The sequence below is a fragment of the Vicia villosa genome, linkage group LG6 (assembly GCF_029867415.1).
Source record: "Vicia villosa cultivar HV-30 ecotype Madison, WI linkage group LG6, Vvil1.0, whole genome shotgun sequence".
Taxonomy (NCBI): domain Eukaryota; kingdom Viridiplantae; phylum Streptophyta; class Magnoliopsida; order Fabales; family Fabaceae; genus Vicia; species Vicia villosa.
Window position 1 is genome coordinate 25,168,188 of NC_081185.1, and position 20,144 is coordinate 25,188,331.

Consider the following 20,144-nt stretch of genomic DNA (forward strand, 5'->3'; position numbering starts at 1 on the left):
CTCAATATCAATTTTAACGTTTCATGCATAATATACTAGTCAGTTATGTATGGGGTGTTACAATAACTTTTCAAGAATCATCAATTATATATCCATTTAACTAAGGATTAAAAATTAATAATTGAATAATCTAATAAAATTGGGAAAGATTTATTATTCAGTGTATAAATTAAATTTATGAGTTTGATTTTTCCAACAATTTCCTAAAAGAATTTATCATATATTCTATTATAAAAATTAAATTCTTCTACATATAAATTGTTTGGGACTAAACAACTTTGGGACTTTAACTTTTTTTCGTTCCTCTTAAACTCTAAAATATGAGAGATCCTTCTTTTGTGAGCTCAAAGGCTTAAGAATAACGTAATAATATAAAATTTATGCTTTTACTAAAAATTGAATTTCATGGTGAAGTATCACTTTATTCAAAAATAATTATTTCATAGTAAAAACGATTCAGTTTTTTGTTAAAATATTAAAAAAGTCACATATATATATATATATATATATATATATATATATATATATATATATATATATATATATATATATATATATATATATATATATCAAATGCTATTTTAATTTTAAATATTTGTAAAAATTTTAATGAATTTATTTATTAAATCAATTTAGGTAAAAAAAAATAGATGTATTATATTTATAATGTTAACTTGTCATATTTAATTCTTATTTTTAAACCTACAACACATTATCCCACATGTTTTGAATTTGATATTATTAAAATTTAAATAAAAAATAATAATTCTTGTATACAAAGTGACTAATAATCTTCCCTCCCTATAATAAAAAAAAAACTAATAATCCTATAATTACAATAATAGTTTAACATATACATAATTTTATTTATTGGAATTATTAACTCTAACTATTAATGATGTTTATTTAAATTCTTCAAAGTTTATAATTGAAGAATACAAGTCATTCCCCAAGATTAATGGCATCCGTGACGCATTATTTCGACGAATTTAGTTCAATTGTTTAATACAACATTTATAAATGAAAAATATATATTTCTTTATAACAAAAGCATAATATTGCGAGAAAAATAAAATAAGCACTAATCCAAACTCGATGACTAACTCAACACGTTTTTAACTTCTAGTAGTTTATGGTGATAAATAAAAAATTGATTTTTAAAAGAAACATGATCATTGAGACTCTAAATGCAAATGCAGCTCCTTCATAATAAATTTTTGTATGCATGGTGAAAACTCAAGCGCAAGCCATAATTTTGGGGCATCTTCAAGGAAACTTTGTATTATTCAATCTTATTTTGAAAAAAATGATTCTCTTCTTCAATTTCTTGGTTGGGCCCTAAAATCAAAGATTGCACCCGAATTCTCGATACGGGAGATCATTCAAGTTAGCGTAAAAAATGCACCCATCCTACCTAAAACTTATATTTTAAAAATGAATTTCACAAAAAGTCATTTTCTTTAGGGATTTATAATCCACTTATATCGTATTCACTACGCCAAAATTAAGCTACTAAAGCGCTTTTGGGAAAAGCGCTGCTATAGGTTGCGCAAAAAACAAAAATAAAAAACAAGGGAAAAAAGCGCTGGCAAGGGGGGGTAGGAGAGCGCTTTCTAGAAAGCGCTGGTAAAGGGGGGGGGGCTACGAGAGCGCTTTATAGAAAGCACTGGTAAAGGGGGGGGGGGGTACCAGAGCGCTTTCTAAAAAGCGCTGGTAAAGGGTGGATACGAGAGCGCTTTCCAAAAGCGCTGGTATAGGGAAAATTAGGTAAATGGTACGAAAGCGCTTTTAGAGAAAAAGCGCCGGTATAGGTATACCTATGAAAGCGCTTTTGAAAAGCGCTCTAGTAGCTCATTTTAAAATTAAATTTTTTAAAACAAATTAAAACAAACGCGCGTTCTGTATTTCATTCTTCATTGTTTCTTCATTGTTTCTTCACTGTTTCTCTTCACAAAGACAGTACCGTCGCCGCCAACCTCCACACAGCCGTCATCGTTCTTCTTGCCAACCGCCGCCGCCGTCGCCGTTCGTTCTTCTGCTTCGTTCACAGCCAGCATCGTTCTTCTGATTCGTTCACAGCCGTTCGTTCTCAACATCTCCTCTCAGCAACAACAACTCTGAATTCGTTTGCAGGTAAATCTTCTATCATCTTTCACTATTTTGTTGTTTCTTGAAACCCTAATTCTGGAAATGTGAGGTTGAAGATGAAAGTGAGGTAGCAAGGATGAGAGTGTGAGGTTTCAAACCCGGCCCTGTTTTGCTTTGTTTGTATATTAGGGTCTGTGGCATATGTGAGTGAGGATTGAGCGGATTTAATGGGATTCCAAGGGTGGAAATTGTGTGCACCATGTGAGATGCTTAGTAATTCTTTATGGCCATGTACATACATATTGAATATGAATGTTAATGAATTCATTTGTTTTTTCAATTCAAATTTGTTTTATCTTGCTTTCAATTGTGATATAAAACTATGCAAATTGTGTGGATGCTAATGCCATGGATGGATATGTAGTAGTGATCATGTAATGGTGAATCATAAATGAATAAAGTTACATGTGTTTGGTGTGAATCAAATTCTGCATTTTATTATCTTGTTTTATGTATGGAAATGTATGCATGTGATTTCATTATGCCATTCCCAAATGCTAGTTCACTTATGTCATGTGAATAAGTAAAAATAAATGAGCTATTAGAGTTAGTTAAAAGTGGTTCTGATAAATAGATTTTGTTAGTATGAAAATATATTGTGTTAGTAGTGGTGTATTTAATTAACTGCATCGTGTGTGTTTAATTTTACAGTTACTTTGAAGTGTACTTTATAGTTACTTTGAAGTCTATGGTTTCTACTTCTAAAATCATAGTAGTTTGTGCTACAGATTGCATATAGTTCCTTCACTTTTATGATATTTGTATTTAACTGCATCGTGCGTGTGTGTTTAATTTTACAGTTACTTTGAAGTCTCTGGTTTCTACTTGTACAACGCCGATTCAAACCTACCCATCTCCCACATCAAGTCTAACTCAGGTTACTATCCCTTTCTTCTTGCTTATAGTTTGTTATTTTCTGCTTATAGTTTATTGTTTATGGTTCTATTTAATATCAATTTAGTGTCTCTCAACCAATTTTTTGGTTTGTGGACTTATATTACCTTGAAATAAGGTAATGTCTTCTTTAAGAAATCGGGTATTCTGATTAGGTATTCTGATTAGGTATTCTATTATGATGATAGCTATTTATTATCTTGACAGAATTCCTTAGTACCTGATAGAGAAACCAAGAAGCATTTGTTTAGCTTAATTAAGACATGGATAAGACATGGATGAATTCAAACCGATTGTCGAAACAGTACGAGAAAGGGGTATGGGAATTCGTTGAGTTTGCGGTTGCGCACTCCGAAGACCCGCTTCGAATGCCGTGTCCTTGCTTGGGTTGCTGTTATGGGGGTAAGGTTGACGGGAAACAGTTGGGATCCCATTTACTACGGTTTGGAATTGATAGAAGTTATACATGTTGGACAATGCATGGTGAGAAAAGTAACGGGAATGCTGAGTCGAGGTGTAATAGGAAGTATGCTTCAAACGACGATTGCACAGACACATACGATTGCGATCGAGTCGAAGAGATTGCAGAAGCGCTTGAAGAAGATCTTGCGGATTGTCCCAAAATGTTTGAGAGGTTGGTAAGCGATGCAGAGAAACCGTTGTATGATGGTTGTTCAAAATTCACAAGATTGTCTGCGGTGTTAAAGTTGTACAACTTAAAGGCGGACAATGGATGGTCGGATAAAAGTTTCACAGAGTTATTAGCCCTTATGAAAGATATGCTACCAGAGGATAATGTTCTTCCCAATCGAACGTATGAAGCAAAAAAGATGTTGTCCTCTATTGGCATGAGCTATGATAAGATACATGCATGTCCAAACGATTGCGTTTTGTTTCGAAACGAGTATGCAGCGTTGAATGAGTGTCCTAAATGTGGTGCCCCTCGATATAAGAAAAAGTTGTCTCCTGCTAAAGTCTTATGGTATTTTCCTATAATTCCGAGATTTAGACGCATGTATCGTAGTGAGACCGATTCAAGACACATGACTTGGCATGCAGATGAAAGAACTATTGATGGAAAGTTGCGACATCCGGCAGACTCACCACAATGGATGAAAGTTGATACTGATTATCCTGAATTTGGAAAAGAAGCAAGAAACCTTCGGTTGTCATTGTCTACTGATGGAATGAACCCGCATGGTATTCAAAGTATCTCGCATAGCACATGGCCTGTGATTCTTATGATCTATAACCTACCTCCGTGGCTATGTATGAAGCGTAAGTACATGATGTTATCTATGCTAATTTCTGGGCCTAAACAACCAGGGAATGACATAGACGTATACTTGGCACCGTTAATCGAAGATTTAAAGTTTTTGTGGGACAACGGTGTGGAGGTTTACGATGGGTATAGGAAGGAAAGTTTCAACTTGAGGGCGATGTTGTTTGGAACAATTAATGATTTTCCAGCATACGGAAATCTATCCGGGTACAGCAATAAAGGTCAAAAGGCGTGTCCCGTTTGTGAAGATGAAACCGATACAACACGATTGGAGCTTTGTCAGAAGAATGTCTTTCTCGGCCATCGTAGATTCTTAAATTCTAATCATCACTACCGTGGGTGGAGAAAAGCATTCAACGGAAAGGCCGAACATGGTACAGCCCCGCCTTTTTTGTCAGGTGATCAAATTTTTGAAAAGGTGAAAGATGTGAGCACTTAGTTTGGCAAGCCTTTTGCACATTCACTTGTCAAGGGTGGGTGGAAGAAGAAGTCCATTTTTTTTGAACTTCCATATTGGAAGTCGTTGTACGTAAGACATTTCCTGGATGTTATGCATATTGAAAAAAATGTATTTGACAGCGTCATAGGTACGTTACTCAATATACAAGGAAAGTCTAAGGATGGCCTTAACATAAGGAAGGACATGGTAAACATGGGGATGAGAACTGAATTGGGACCCGTGACGAAAGGAAGACGAACATATCTGCCACCTGCTATTTACACTCTATCTAGAAAGGAGAAGAAAACATTGTGTAAGTTCCTCAGTGAAGTTAAAGTTCCAGAAGGCTACTCTTCAGATATTAGAAGACTTGTGTCCATGAAAGACCTCAAGTTAAAGAGTTTGAAGACGCATGATTGTCATGTTATAAGGGAACATTTTTTACCAATAGGTATACGTTCTATTCTGCCAGAAAAAGTAAGAAGCGCAATAACTAAGCTGTGTTTCTTCTTCAGGTCAATTTGCAGTAAGGTGGTCGATCCCGCGATCTTACCAACATTGCAAAAAGAGATAGTTGTTACTTTATGTGATCTTGAAATGTATTTTCCTCCCTCGTTTTTTGACATAATGGTTCATCTAGTCGTTCATCTTGTGAAAGAGACACAATTGTGCGGACCAGCTTATATGAGATGGATGTACCCTGCTGAACGTTATATGAAAATATTAAAAGGGTACGTGAAAAACAGAAGTCGACCGAAGGGTTGTATTGCCGAACGATACGTTGTTGAAGAAGCGGTTGAGTTTTGTACTGAATATCTGTCAAATGTTCAATCAATTGGACTCCCCAAATCTCATATTGTCGAAAAAAAAGAAGGAAAAAGGCTAATTGGAAATAAAGTTGTGACAGTATCAATGGTCGAACGGGATCAAGCGCACTTGTATGTTCTGCACAATGAGATTGAGGTTGAGCCGTATGTTGAAATGCACAAGGTTGTTCTCCGAGATTTAAATCCAAATAGAAATGAGAACTGGATAGTACGAGAGCACAATCGAAGTTTCATACCGTGGTTTAGGGATCATATTTATTCAAAGTATCGTTCAGATCCTGCTTCAGTAACAGAAAGGTTGAGATGTTTAGCCTATGGTCCAACTGTAATTGTGCTTTCTTATAGCGCATACGCTATTAATGGGTACACATTTTATACCAAAGAACAGGATGATAAAAGTACTATGCAAAATAGTGGTGTTACCTTGGTAGCTGAAGCAATGCACATATCAAGTGCGAATGACTTAAATCCGAAATTTGCAAATTTGTCATATTTTGGGGTTATCGAGCGCATTTTGGTGTTTGATTACGCGAAGTTTCAGATTCCTGTATTTGGTTGCAATTGGGTTGAAAATAATAGTGGCATACGAATGGATAAGTCAGGATTTTTGCAAGTGGATCTCAATAGGGTAGGGTACAAAGATGAGCCTTTCATTTTAGCCTCTCAAGCTAAACAAGTGTTCTATGTCAATGATCTGACAAGTACGAAATGGTCTATAGTGCTTTTATCTAACAAAATAGTTGATGAAAACATTGAAGATCAAGGTGATATTGGTGTTGGCATTGAATCTTGTACAAGAAACGATCAAAATGAGAATGAACCTTGTACTAGAAATGATCATAATGAGGGTATTTGGATCAATCCAACCGTCCGCGTTGTTAAGAGACGCGTAGAACACAATCCTACCAAGAAAAGAAAGAGACGTTAGTGATAAAGGTAATAGTATACATATTCCAACTAATTTGTTTTATTCAATTTGTACCGATTGTTTTAATCAATAGTATAGTACTTATTCAATTTTGGTGCATATTCTCGTTTTGTACATAACTTTTGAACCATGTATCCGTTTGTCGACTTCTTTACATGTAACTATACTATTTTGACGATTCCGGAGCTGCTCATGCACTTATCTTTACATTTCGGGACTGTTTTTTTATCGGTTTTGCTTCTGCCCGTAATCAAAATTCGGGCTTAGGGTCTGAATTTCGGAAAACCAACTTTATTTTTGAGTCCGTGGGGACGTTTTACCATAGCCATGTAAATTTTGTTCAATTCCTACAACTTTCTTTTTTGACGCTTATTTTGATTTGTACCGATTTCGTTTCCGAAACACTTGTACATGCATGGTTTGACTTCCATTTGACTTGTATAGATTGTTAGCTTATTAATAGTGTACTAATGTGCTTTAGTTTGTTTGATACAGGTTAAATGGCTCCGGATAGAGATGCTCCACCTGAAAACTCACAAGAAAACTCACAAGAAAGAGATGCTCAAGAAAGAGATGCCACGGATACAAATGCTCCACCTGATACTGAAGCAAAAGAAGTTGCACGAGGCATCACTATTATGAAGGGAATCGTTCGACATAGAGACCAAGGATTAGTATACCGTTTGGATTGGAATTCTGATAAACAAGCAATTGGTCCTAATTCTGCAAAGTTGACAAGCTATATTGGTACACTTGTTCGTATGCATATTCCGGTCTCCACACGTAAATGGAATCTGAAAAGCTTAGAGTTGGATGCGAAAAAAAAAGCGATTTGGGACGAGCTTCAGGTATATATCATATATGGTTAATTGTTGTTATTATCTTGACGATAAATTGTTTAAATTACTTATACTAACACACTATGCGTATGTTTTTTTGCAGAGGACTTTTGAGATACCAGATGATCGTAAACGCTACATACTTAGTTTGGCCGGCAAAAGATATAGAGGGTGGAAAGCTTTTTTAACAAACACCTATCTTAAGGATAAATATGGAAACTTTCTTGAAGAGGCACCGGGACGGCCAAAAAAGTATGAGATCTTCATTGGTGAAAAAGATTGGGCTGAGTTTGTAACTCAAAGAGATGAAGATTTTCGGAAAAGGAGTGCCACGAATAGTGCGAGAGCATCCAAACCCGCGTATCCATACAAAAAAGGGCGTATGGGATATGCACGCTTAGAGGATAAACTTGTAAGTAAATAGAAATGCATTTTAATTAATCGTCTAAATGTGTTTTATTTGACGATTTTATCATTTGTGTCAATGCATAGTTAGAGGAGTCTAAAAGTGAGGAAACCTCACTTCCTGTACATGTGTTATGGAGGGAAGCTCGTGTGGGCAAGAATCAAGTTGTCGATCCCGAAGTTCAGAGAGTTTTTACTGAATGTGTAAGTATAATACTGTGTCTTTAATTAAATCAAATGTTTTTTAATATATAAATGATTTTGTAATGTAAATGAATTACAGGAGACCTTGTCGCAATCGGAATCCACCGGTGAGGGGAGCGTACTTAGTAGAGCACTAGATGCTCCTGAGTATCCCGGTCGGGTGAGGGGTAAGGGTCATGGTGTGACTCCAACCTCTTTTTACAAGAGTCCTAGGAGAAGAAATCCTTCAAATGAAGAAGTGTTGCAAAAGTTGGCGGAATTGCAAGCACAAGTCTCTGAATTGCAAAGAGATAAAGAGATGTATATGAGAGAAAAGTGCAACACTTCATCGGTGAAAGAAACTAGTGATAAGGCTAGTATCAACTATCAAAGGAAATTTCCCGAGGTAATTATAATTTTTTTTCCTTTTAAATTGTTCTATTTTATTAATGATAATGACTTTATATTTACTATTGGTTTAGGGCATTTCATCTTGCCAACTATACTTATCAGAACCAAATTATCGACTAGTTGGCAAGGGAAAAGTGCACAACACTTTGGGAGATTTACTTCACCATAGACCGCTCCCGGATGGACACCTGAAAGTATCGGTGGATGTTGTAGTAGATCATGATGCGATGCTACCGGTACCTGACATGGTCTCAGAGACGACATTGCTGCGAGATGCAATAGGATCATTTGTTGCATGGCCCTCGGAGCTCATTACCATTAGTGATGAGGTATATTGAAAACGATTATGAATCATTTAGTTTTCGAATGTCAATTCTAAACCGTTTATTAATTATTTTTTACATTTTAATTTTAGACTGCTCCTATAAAACCCACAGTTAAGGGTAAAGGGATTTTACAGGAGGAGGAGTCCGTTGCATCACTAAAAGAGGTACATTTAAAGTGTTAATAATTAATCTGAATCTAAATCTGCATGATTTTATATTTTACCTAACTTATATGATTTTTAGGCATCCGCTCGGGAGTCACAACAAGTGACGCAGCAAGTTCGTACCGTACCACCCACTGGTCCTCCGAAGCCAGCGGGAAAAAAAGGCGGTGCTTTTGTGGCTCAATACCGGTCGACGCTCGCAACAATGGTTGATATGTCTAATTTGAAGGATGGTGCTTTACGTGAAATCGATATGGATGAAAGTGTCTTCGGTATTGAATTCAAGTCACTTATTACAATTGATGACTTGGAGGAGATTTTTAGGCATGATCAACTAGGCGTCACTAACATGCACTCATACATCCGGTAACATTCACTCATCCGATATATTATTTAATTAGTCCCACAATATAATTTATTTACACATTTCAATGAAAATAATCTAATGTTTATTATGTTTTTATTTAAGGTTGTTGTATGACAGAGTGTTGCGCGGGAATCCATTGTCTAACAGATTCCGTTTCGTGTCTTCCGCCCATTGTAGCGGAATGGCAATTGCTTCGGAACCGGAATCAGTTAGACAGCACTTAGTCGATAGATTCATGTCCACCGGCAATACAGAAAGTCTGTTTCTTTTGTGTATAGCAAAATTTTCATATAACCTATTGTTTTAATTTATAGAGCACACTGGTTGCTGCTTGCTATCAACCCTATAAGGGAAGTCGTGTATTATCTGAATTCGGTAAATGGTGAATGGACCAATTATCCGGCCATGAAGGACATCGTTGATTTGTAAGTGGGATCGTTCTAAATATATATTCGTGTATATTTATATATTTACTTATTTGTGGGATTGATCTAAACATATGCTTTTATATATTTGTTAATTAGATCAATACAAGTGTTCCGAAGTCAACGGGACGCACAGGTATCCCGAACTAAATCTAACAACATTACTTGGATCCAAGTGCAGGTACATTATTTTTCACAATGTTGCTTATAATATATTTATGCTACTTGATAAAACAAGACAATTATAGAATCTTATTTGTTTTTCTATGTAGTGTCCGCAACAGCGAAACAGTTACGATTGCGGATACTTTGTATTGAGGTTTATGAAAGAAATCCTTCAGGCAAATCAATTAGAGATTCCGCTCACGGTATGAATTTATAACTTAAGATAATTTCATATAATTTATTACATTTAACTAAATGTATCATTCATATTATGTTTTTGTTTTGTAGTACCTTAACGAATTCCGTGTTGCTGGGTACCCGAGACTTAAGTTGGAAGAAATAAAAGAGGATTTGTGTCAATTTTATATTAAGCGCTTTTTCATGTAGGATTTGTGTCGATTTGAACTATAATATTATTGATGTTGTAATGATGTATATATATAATTTTGGATATTATAATGGTATTATATTAGTATATATATATTGTCTTACTGATGGCTGAAATAATATCGTCGAAAATAAATTACAGGTCGAAAATATTACAGGTTGAAAACATATTACAGGTCGAAATAATATTACAGGTCGACTGGGAGGATTAAATTACAGGCTGCACATTAAAATACCTCATTTAGCAACGAAAGCGCTTTTAAAAAGCGCTCTTAAAGGCCCACCTACTAAAGCGCTTCTTTGTAAAAGCGCTGCCAAAGATTAATAAAAAAAGCAAAAAAAAAAAAAAAAGCAACATACGAAAGCGCTTTTGTAAAAGCGCTCTTATAGGGGGGGCTATCAGAGCGCTTTTTCCAAAAAAAGCGCTCTTAAAGCCCACACTATAAGAGCGCTTTTCCAAAAGCGCTTTAGTATGTTGCGTTTTTTTTTTTTTTACTCTCACAAGGGGGCCTATCACAGCGCTTTTCTGGAAAAAGCGCACTTAAAGGGGGGCCTACCAGAGCGCTTTTTCCATAAAAGCGTTCTTAAAGGGGGGCCTACAAGAGCGTTTTTTCCAGAAAAGCGCTCTTATAGGGGGGGCCTACCAGAGCGCTTTTTGAAGCGCTTTTGTTACCTTTGCCAGCGCTGCCTTTCACAGCGCTTTTAAGCGCTTTTAAAGCCCAAAAAAAGCGCTTTTAAAGCCCTTCCGTGTTGTAGTGATTAAATATCGTTTTTCTTTGCTTAGTAATACTAAGAGGAATGATCACATGTTGGTAACAATATAAATGCGATAAAACCATATATCTCCTAAAGATGAAGTATTTTTAAAACTAAAGTTAATAAATAGCAAAGTTCTATTGAGATGAAATACTTGATTTTAACTTTGTAAAATTCAAAATAAAACAAAAAATTATTCATGAACCTTAAAAGATATAAATAAGAAGATGTTAAGTTAGTATTAAGTTAAAGATACTATGATAGCTAACCCTCTGAAAAAAAAACCATGTTTATAAAAGGGGAAATAAATTCTGCTAAAAATTAATGAAAAAAATTAAGAAGACATGTATGAATGTAAAGCTTGGAAAAAGGGATAAAAAGTGGTGATTTGAGAGCAAATTAAAAAGAGAGATTATATATAAGGAAAGATAACATTTATTGGGACACCCATAATAATGAAGTACATTATAATTCTTTGAAAGCTTTTTATAGGCACAAATAAGCAATGAAATGTTTTAGAATATATAACAATTTAGCCAAGGGTGATTCTTGTATGACTCAACAATGTATGAGTTAATTAATAGTAACTTCTTAAATATTAAATAGCATTTTTTTTTTGGATTTTATAATTGACATAAACATGTCTTAATAACATTTAGATAAATTTATCATTTTTATATTATAAAAAAATATTCAAGATTCACTTAATTTTGTTAGTTAAGGAATGATATATATATATATATATTATACAATATTTTATGAGTAATAATTAAGTAAATACTACTCACTTACCTATAGAATTTTTACTATATATATCTATAGAATTTAATGATTTACTATGCTTATAACTTTTCTAGAATCACCAATTATATATCCATTTAACTAAGGATTAAAAATTAATAATTGAATAATCTAATAAAATTGGGAAAGATTTATTATTCAGTGTATAAATTAAATTTATGAGTTTGATTTTTCCAACAATTTCCTAAAAGAATTTATCATATATTCTATTATAAAAATTAAATTCTTCTACATATAAATTGTTTGGGACTAAACAACTTTGGGACTTTAACTTTTTTTCGTTCCTCTTAAACTCTAAAATATGAGAGATCCTTCTTTTGTGAGCTCAAAGGCTTAAGAATAACATAATAATATAAAATTTGTGCTTTTACTAAAAATTGAATTTCATGGGGAAGTATCACTTTATTCAAAAATAATTATTTCATAGTAAAAACGATTCAGTTTTTTGTTAAAATATTAAAAAAGTCACACACACAGATATATATATATATATATATATATATATATATATATATATATATATATATATATATATATATATATATATATCAAATGCTATTTTAAATTTAAATATTTGTAAAAAATTTTAATGAATTTATTTATTAAATCAATTTAGGTTAAAAAAAATAGATTGATTATATTTATAATGTTAACTTGTCATATTTAATTCTTATTTTTAAACCTACAACACATTATCCCACATGTTTTGAATTTGATATTATTAAAATTTAAATAAAAAAGCATAATTCTTGTATACAAAGTGACTAATAATCTGCCCTCCCTATAATAAAAAAAAAACTAATAATCCTATAATTACAATAATAGTTTAACATATACATAATTTCATTTATTGGAAATTATTAACTTTAACTATTAATGATGTTTATTTAAATTCTTCAAAGTTTATAATTGAAGAATACAAGTCATTCCCCAAGATTAATGGCATCCGTCACGCATTATTTCGACGAATTTAGTTCAATTGTTTAATACAACATTTAGAAATAAAAAATATATATTTCTTTATAACAAAAGCATAATATTGCGAGAAAAATAAAATAAGCACTAATCCAAACTCGATGACTAACTCAACACGTTTTTAACTTCTAGTAGTTTATGGTGATAAATAAAAAATTGATTTTTAAAAGAAACATGATCATTGAGACTCTAAATGCAAATGCAGCTCCTTCATAATAAATTTTTGTATGCATGGTGAAAACTCAAGCGCAAGCCATAATTTTGGGGCATCTTCAAGGAAACTTTGTATTATTTAATCTTATTTTGAAAAAAAATGATTTTCTTCTTCAATTTCTTGGTTGGGCCCTAAAATCAAAGATTGCACCCGAATTCTCGATACGGGAGATCATTCAAGTTAGCGCAAAAAATGCACCCATCCTACCTAAAACTTATATTTTAAAAATGAATTTCACAAAAAGTCATTTTCTTTAGGGATTTATAATCCACTTATATCGTATTAAATATCGTTTTTCTTTGCTTAGTAATACTAAGAGGAATGATCACATGTTGGTAACAATATAAACGCGATAAAACCAAATATCTCCTAAAGATTAAGTATTTTTAAAACTAAAGTTAATAAATAGCAAAGTTCTATTGAGATGAAATACTTGATTTTAACTTTGTAAAATTCAAAATAAAACAAAAAATTATTCATGAACCTTAAAAGATATAAATAAGAAGATGTTAAGTTAGTATTAAGTTAAAGATACTATGATAGCTAACCCTCTGAAAAAAAACCATGTTTATAAATTCTGCTAAAAATTAATGAAAAAAATTAAGAAGACATGTATGAATGTAAAGCTTGGAAAAAGGGATAAAAAGTTGTGATTTGAGAGCAAATTAAAAAGAGAGATTATATATAAGGAAAGATAACATTTATTGGGACACACATAAAAATGAAGTACATTATAATTCTTTGAAAGCTTTTTATAGGCACAAATAAGCAATGAAATGTTTTAGAATATATAACAATTTAGATAAGGGTGACTCTTGTATGACTCAACAATGTATGAGTTAATCAATAGTAACTTCTTAAATATTAAATAGCATTTTTTTTTGGATTTTATAATTGACATAAACATGTCTTAATAACATTTAGATAAATTTATCATTTTTATATTATAAAAAAAAATTCAAGATTCACTTAATTTTGTTAGTTAAGGAATGATATATATATTATACAATATTTTATGAGTAATAATAAAGTAAATACTACCCACTTACCTATAGAATTTTTAATATATATATATATATATATATATATATATATATATATATATATATATATATATATATATATATATATATATATATATATATATATATATATATATATATATATAGAATTTAATGATTTACTATGCTTATAACTTTTCTAGAATCACCAATTATATATCCATTTCATTAAGGATTAAAAATTAATAATTGAATAATCTAATAAAATTGAGAAAGATTTATTATTCAGTGTATAAATTAAATTTATGAGTTTGATATTTCCAACAATTTCCTAAAAGAATTTATCATATATTCTATTATAAAAATTAAATTCTTCTACATATAAATTGTTTGGGACTAAACAACATTGGGACTTTAACTTTTTTTCGTTCCTCTTAAACTCTAAAATATGAGAGATCCTTCTTTTGTGAGCTCAAAGGCTTAAGAATAACATAATAATATAAAATTTATGCTTTTACTAAAAATTGAATTTCATGGTGAAGTATCACTTTATTCAAAAATAATTATTTCATAGTAAAAACGATTCAGTTTTTTGTTAAAATATTAAAAAAGTCACACACACACACACACACACACACACACACACACACACACACACACACACACACACACACACACACACACACACACACACACTCACACACACACACACACACACACACACACACACACACACACACACACACACACACACACACACACACACACACACACACACACACACACACACACACACACACACACACACACTCACACACACACACACACACACACACACACACACACACACACACACACACACACACACACACACACACACACACACACACACCACACACACACACACACACACACACACACACACACACACACACACACACACACACACACACACACACACACACACACACACACACACACACACACACACATATATATATATATATATATATATATATATCAATGCTATTTTCATTTTAAACATTTGTAAAAAATTTAATGAATTTATTTAAATATTATTATAATTTATTAAATCAATTTAGATAAAAAAATAGATGTATTGTATTTACAATGTTGACTTGTCATATTTAATTCTTATTTTTCAATCTACAACACATTATCTCACATGTTTTGAATTTGATATTATTAAAATTTAAATAAAAAAACATAATTCTTGTATACAAAGTGACTAATAATCTGCCCTCCCTATAATAAAAAAAAAAACTAATAATCCTATAATTACAATAACAGTTTAACATATACATAATTTCATTTATTGGAAATTATTAACTTTAACTATTAATGATGTTTATTTAAATTCTTCAAAGTTTATAATTGAAGAATACAAGTCATTCCCCAAGATTAATGGCATCCGTGATGCATTATTTCGACGAATTTATTTCAATTGTTTAATACAACATTTAGAAATAAAAAGTGTATATTTCTTTATAACAAAAGCATAATATTGCGAGAAAAATAAAATAAGCACTAATCCAAACTCGATGACTAACTCAACACGTTTTTAACTTCTAGTAGTTTATGGTGATAAATAATAAATTGATTTTTAAAAGAAACATGATCATTGAGACTCTAAATGCAGCTCCTTCATAATAAATTTTTGTATGCATGGTGAAAACTCAAGCGCAAGCCGTAATTTTGGGACATCTTCAAGGAAACTTTGTATTATTTAATCTTATTTTGAAAAAAAATGATTCTCTTCTTCAATTTCTTGGTTAAGATTTCCTCTTCATTTAGGGCCCTAAAATCAAAGATTGCACCCGAATTCTCGATACGGGAGATCATTCAAGTTAGCGCAAAAAATGCACCCATCCTACCTAAAAGTTATATTTTAAAAATGAATATCACAAAAAGGCATTTTCTTTAGGGATTTATAATCCACTTAAATCGTATTAAATATCGTTTTTCTTTGCTTAGTAATTTTGTTAGTTAAGGAATGATATATATATATATATATATATATATATATATATATATATATATATATATATATATATATATATATATACAATATTTTATGAGTAATAATTAAGTAAATACTACCCACTTACCTATAGAGTTTTTACTATATATATATCTATAGAATTTAATGATTTACTATGCTTATAACTTTTCTAGAATCACCAATTATATATCCATTTAACTAAGGATTAAAAATTAATAATTGGGCTAGGGTTAGCATGACCAAGGCAAAACGGCGCGTTGGCCGGCCGAAAGCTACGGCGGCGACGCTCCCCAGCTCAGCGACAAACACTACATCTGCATCAGGTATCAAGGAACAATCAGAACCATCAGCGATAGACATACCCACGGCTCCGGAAAGGAAGCAACCAACTCCCCCGGTGGTGAGTATGCAACCGGAGGTTAAGAAAGGGGATGTGAAACCATGGGTAGAAACTATTCAAGGTAATCGTAATTTGAATCGAGGAATGGCTGTTGAGTTTGTGGCTCCACAACTCATCAATGGAAAGGAGACGATCCTCATCGAAGATAGTGATGTGGCGGATGAACTAGTGTATTGGGAAAACGCAATAATTCTTTTTGCTCTGGGAGAAATACTATCTATGCACGCGGTGAAGAGTTTTATGGAGAAATCATGGAACTTCGTCACGCTACCAGAACTGTATTACAACGAGGCTGGGTACTTTATTGTCAGATTCAAAAGCTCAGAGGACCAGAGTAAAGTTATGGAACAAGGGCCTTACTTCATATATGGTAAACTTCTATTCCTCAAATACTGGTCTATTGATTTTGAACTTAAGGCCGATCTGCTCAGGGTTCTTCCATTGTGTATAACCTTACCAAATTTACCATTACACCTGTGGGGGCAGAAGAGCATATCCAAGATTACTAGTGCTCTGGGGAAGCCAATCATGACGGATGAATGCACGGCCCGAAAACTGCGCATTTCATATGCCAGAGTGTTAGTTGAAGTTGACATCACAAGACCTGTAAAGGAGTCCATCTGTATAAGCTTGAATGGCAAAGATTGGGAGCAGAAATTTGAATACGAATGGAAACCCAAATATTGTCAATCCTGTCTGCGTATTGAGCATGATTGTGCAGCGAAGAAACCTACAGGAAAACAGAAACCTCATCAAAAAGCTTGGCAACCAGTCCGGAAGCTAAGTGATCCTATTGAGGAAGGCCCAACTGTTGAGGTTGTCATTGCTGAACCTGTGCAAGAGAGCAAGAAACCCATAGATACTAACACAGATGAAGGCTGGACCCAAGTGATATCTAGAACTGATAAAGCGAAAAAAAAAGATCAATTTCACCCAGGAGGATATGGATGTACAGAATGTGTTCACCCCATTAGGAATTGGAGTTGTTCTTGCTGGGGAGAGCAGTAGTTATAAATGATTACAACATGGAATGTGCGGGGCATTAATAAAGAAGCAAAGCATAATGAGGTATGCTCCTTCCTCAAAACTATTCATGTTCCGATTGTTGCTTTGCTAGAAACTCGTGTTAAAGAGGCTAATGCTAAGAAGATTAGGAGAAAATTTGGCAATAAATGGTCCTAAATTGACAATTATCCTTTTCATCCAAATGGGAGGATTTGGTTAATGTGGAATCATCAAGAGGTGGGAATAAATTTGCTGCACACAGAAGAACAATTCATCCATGTGGAGGTTCTTGACTTGAATAAACAGGTTCAGTATCAAGCTACTATTGAGTGTGTTACATCTGTCTCATACAGATTCTCTCTAAATGGGGAACCAAGTGATGTTCTGAAGGCCAAAAGAGGTTTACGGCGGGGTGATCCTATATCACCATTATTATTTGTGCTTATCATGGAATACTTGTATAGAGTCCTCCAAACTCTCAAGGATGCCCCCGCGTTTAGATTCCACCCTAAATGTGCTAAGCTGAGTATTATAAATATATGTTTTGCTGATGATATCTTGGTTTTTTCTAGGGCTGATGTTCCTTCTATCAAGCTGATCATGCAGAAAATTAGTGAATTCACTCAAGCTTCTGGCCTTCAAATGAGTCAACCTAAAAGTAAACTTTATTGTGGTGGAGTGGCTGTCCCGGACCAACTGTTGCTGACTCAGGAAACTGGCTTCCAAGTTGGAAGCCTGCCATTCAAGTACCTTGGTGTACCTTTAGATAACAAGAAGCTATCTATTGCGAATTGCCAGCCGTTAATTGACAGGATGACATGCAGACTTACTCACTGGTGCAACAGACTGTTATCATACGCTGGGAGACTTCAGCTAGTGAAAAGCATCTTGTTTGCTATTGCTAATTATTGGTTACAAATCTTCCCTCTCCCTAAAAGAATCATTGCCCATGTGGAGAGCCTGTGTAGGCGGTTTCTGTGGACTGGACAGGATAGTAACAGCAAGAAGGCCCCGATAGCATGGGAGTTTGTTTGCAATCCAATAGCTGCAGGAGGTATGAATGTCATTGATCTTGGCTTTTGGAATCGGGCTACTATTGGCAAGATGCTGTGGGATCTTTGTCACAAGAAGGATAGATTATGGATTAATTGGGTGAATCATTTTTATATGAAAAGAGAGAGCATCAATACGTATGTGCCTAAACAAACAGCATCCTGGACCATAAAGGCAATGTTTAAACACAAAACTGTGATGTTGAATTCTGCAGCTTGGCAAAGTTTTAATGCGACAGGTAGGTACAAAACAAGTAGAATGTATTTGGAACTTCGAGGGGAGAAACCTACTGTTCCTTGGAGAAACCTTATTAGAGGTAATATCGCAAGGCCTCGTACGGTTTTCATGTTGTGGATGACTTGCTTAACTCGGCTCCCAACCAAAGATAGAATGCTCAAGTTTGGAGTTGGAACTGATGGTAAATGCGTATTCTGTAATGAATCTGAATCATGTGACCACTTGTTTTTTGAGTGCAGGGACACTAAACATACTTGGAAGCAGGCCCTTGAGTGGATGCATATAGTGCACACTCCTCAGAATTGGGAAAATGAGCTGAAATGGATCATTGATGCAACTAGGGGCAAAAGTTGTCGCGCGAAGCTTCTGAAAATATGTATTGCTGAGACGATATACCACGTGTGGTTAATTAGGAATAGAAAAGTGTTTCAACTAAATAACAATCTTGAGCTAGACTTCTTGGTAATCAAAGAAGTGGTTTCTGAACGTGTGAAGATGGATAGGAAACTATGGTCTTATTGTAATTATCTATAGTTTCTAGTTTGTGAAACTTGTCTCCTTGTTGCTTGGATCTTCGGATCAGCTTGTACTCTCATGCCTTTTTTGGAAATATATATTCATTATTTGCTCCAAAAAAAAAAATTAATAATTGAATAATCTTATAAAATTGGGAAAGATTTATTATTCAGTGTATAAATTAAATTTATGAGTTGTTTGGGACTAAACAACTTTGAGACTTTAACTTTTTTTCGTTCCTCTTAAACTCTAAAATATGAGAGATCCTTCTTTTGTGAGCTCAAAGGCTTAAGAATAACATAAAAATATAAAATTTATGCTTTTACTAAAAATTGAATTTCATGGTGAAGTATCACTTTATTCAAAAATAATTATTTCATAGTAAAAACGATTCAGTTTTTAGTTAAAATATTAAAAAAGTCACATATATATATATATATATATATATATATATATATATATATATATATATATATATATATATATATATATCAATGCTATTTTAATTTTAAACATTTGTAAAAATTTTAATGAATTTATTTAAATATTAATATAATTTATTAAATCAATTTAGGTAATAAAAATAGATGTATTATATTTACAATGTTGACTTGTCATATTTAATTCTTATTTTTAAACCTACAACACATTATCCCACATGTTTTGAATTTGATATTATTAAAATTTAAATAAAAAAACATAATTCTTGCATACAAAGTGACTAATAATCTGCCCTCCCTATAATAAAAGAAAAACTAAGAATCCTATAATTACAATAATAGTTTAACATATACATAATTTTATTTATTGGAAATTATTAACTTTAACTATTAATGATGTTTATTTAAATTCTTCAAAGTTTATAATTGAAGAATACAAGTCATTCCCCAAGATTAATGGCATCCGTGAAGCATTATTTTGACGAATTTAGTTCAATTGTTTAATACAACCTTTAAAAATAAAAAATATATAT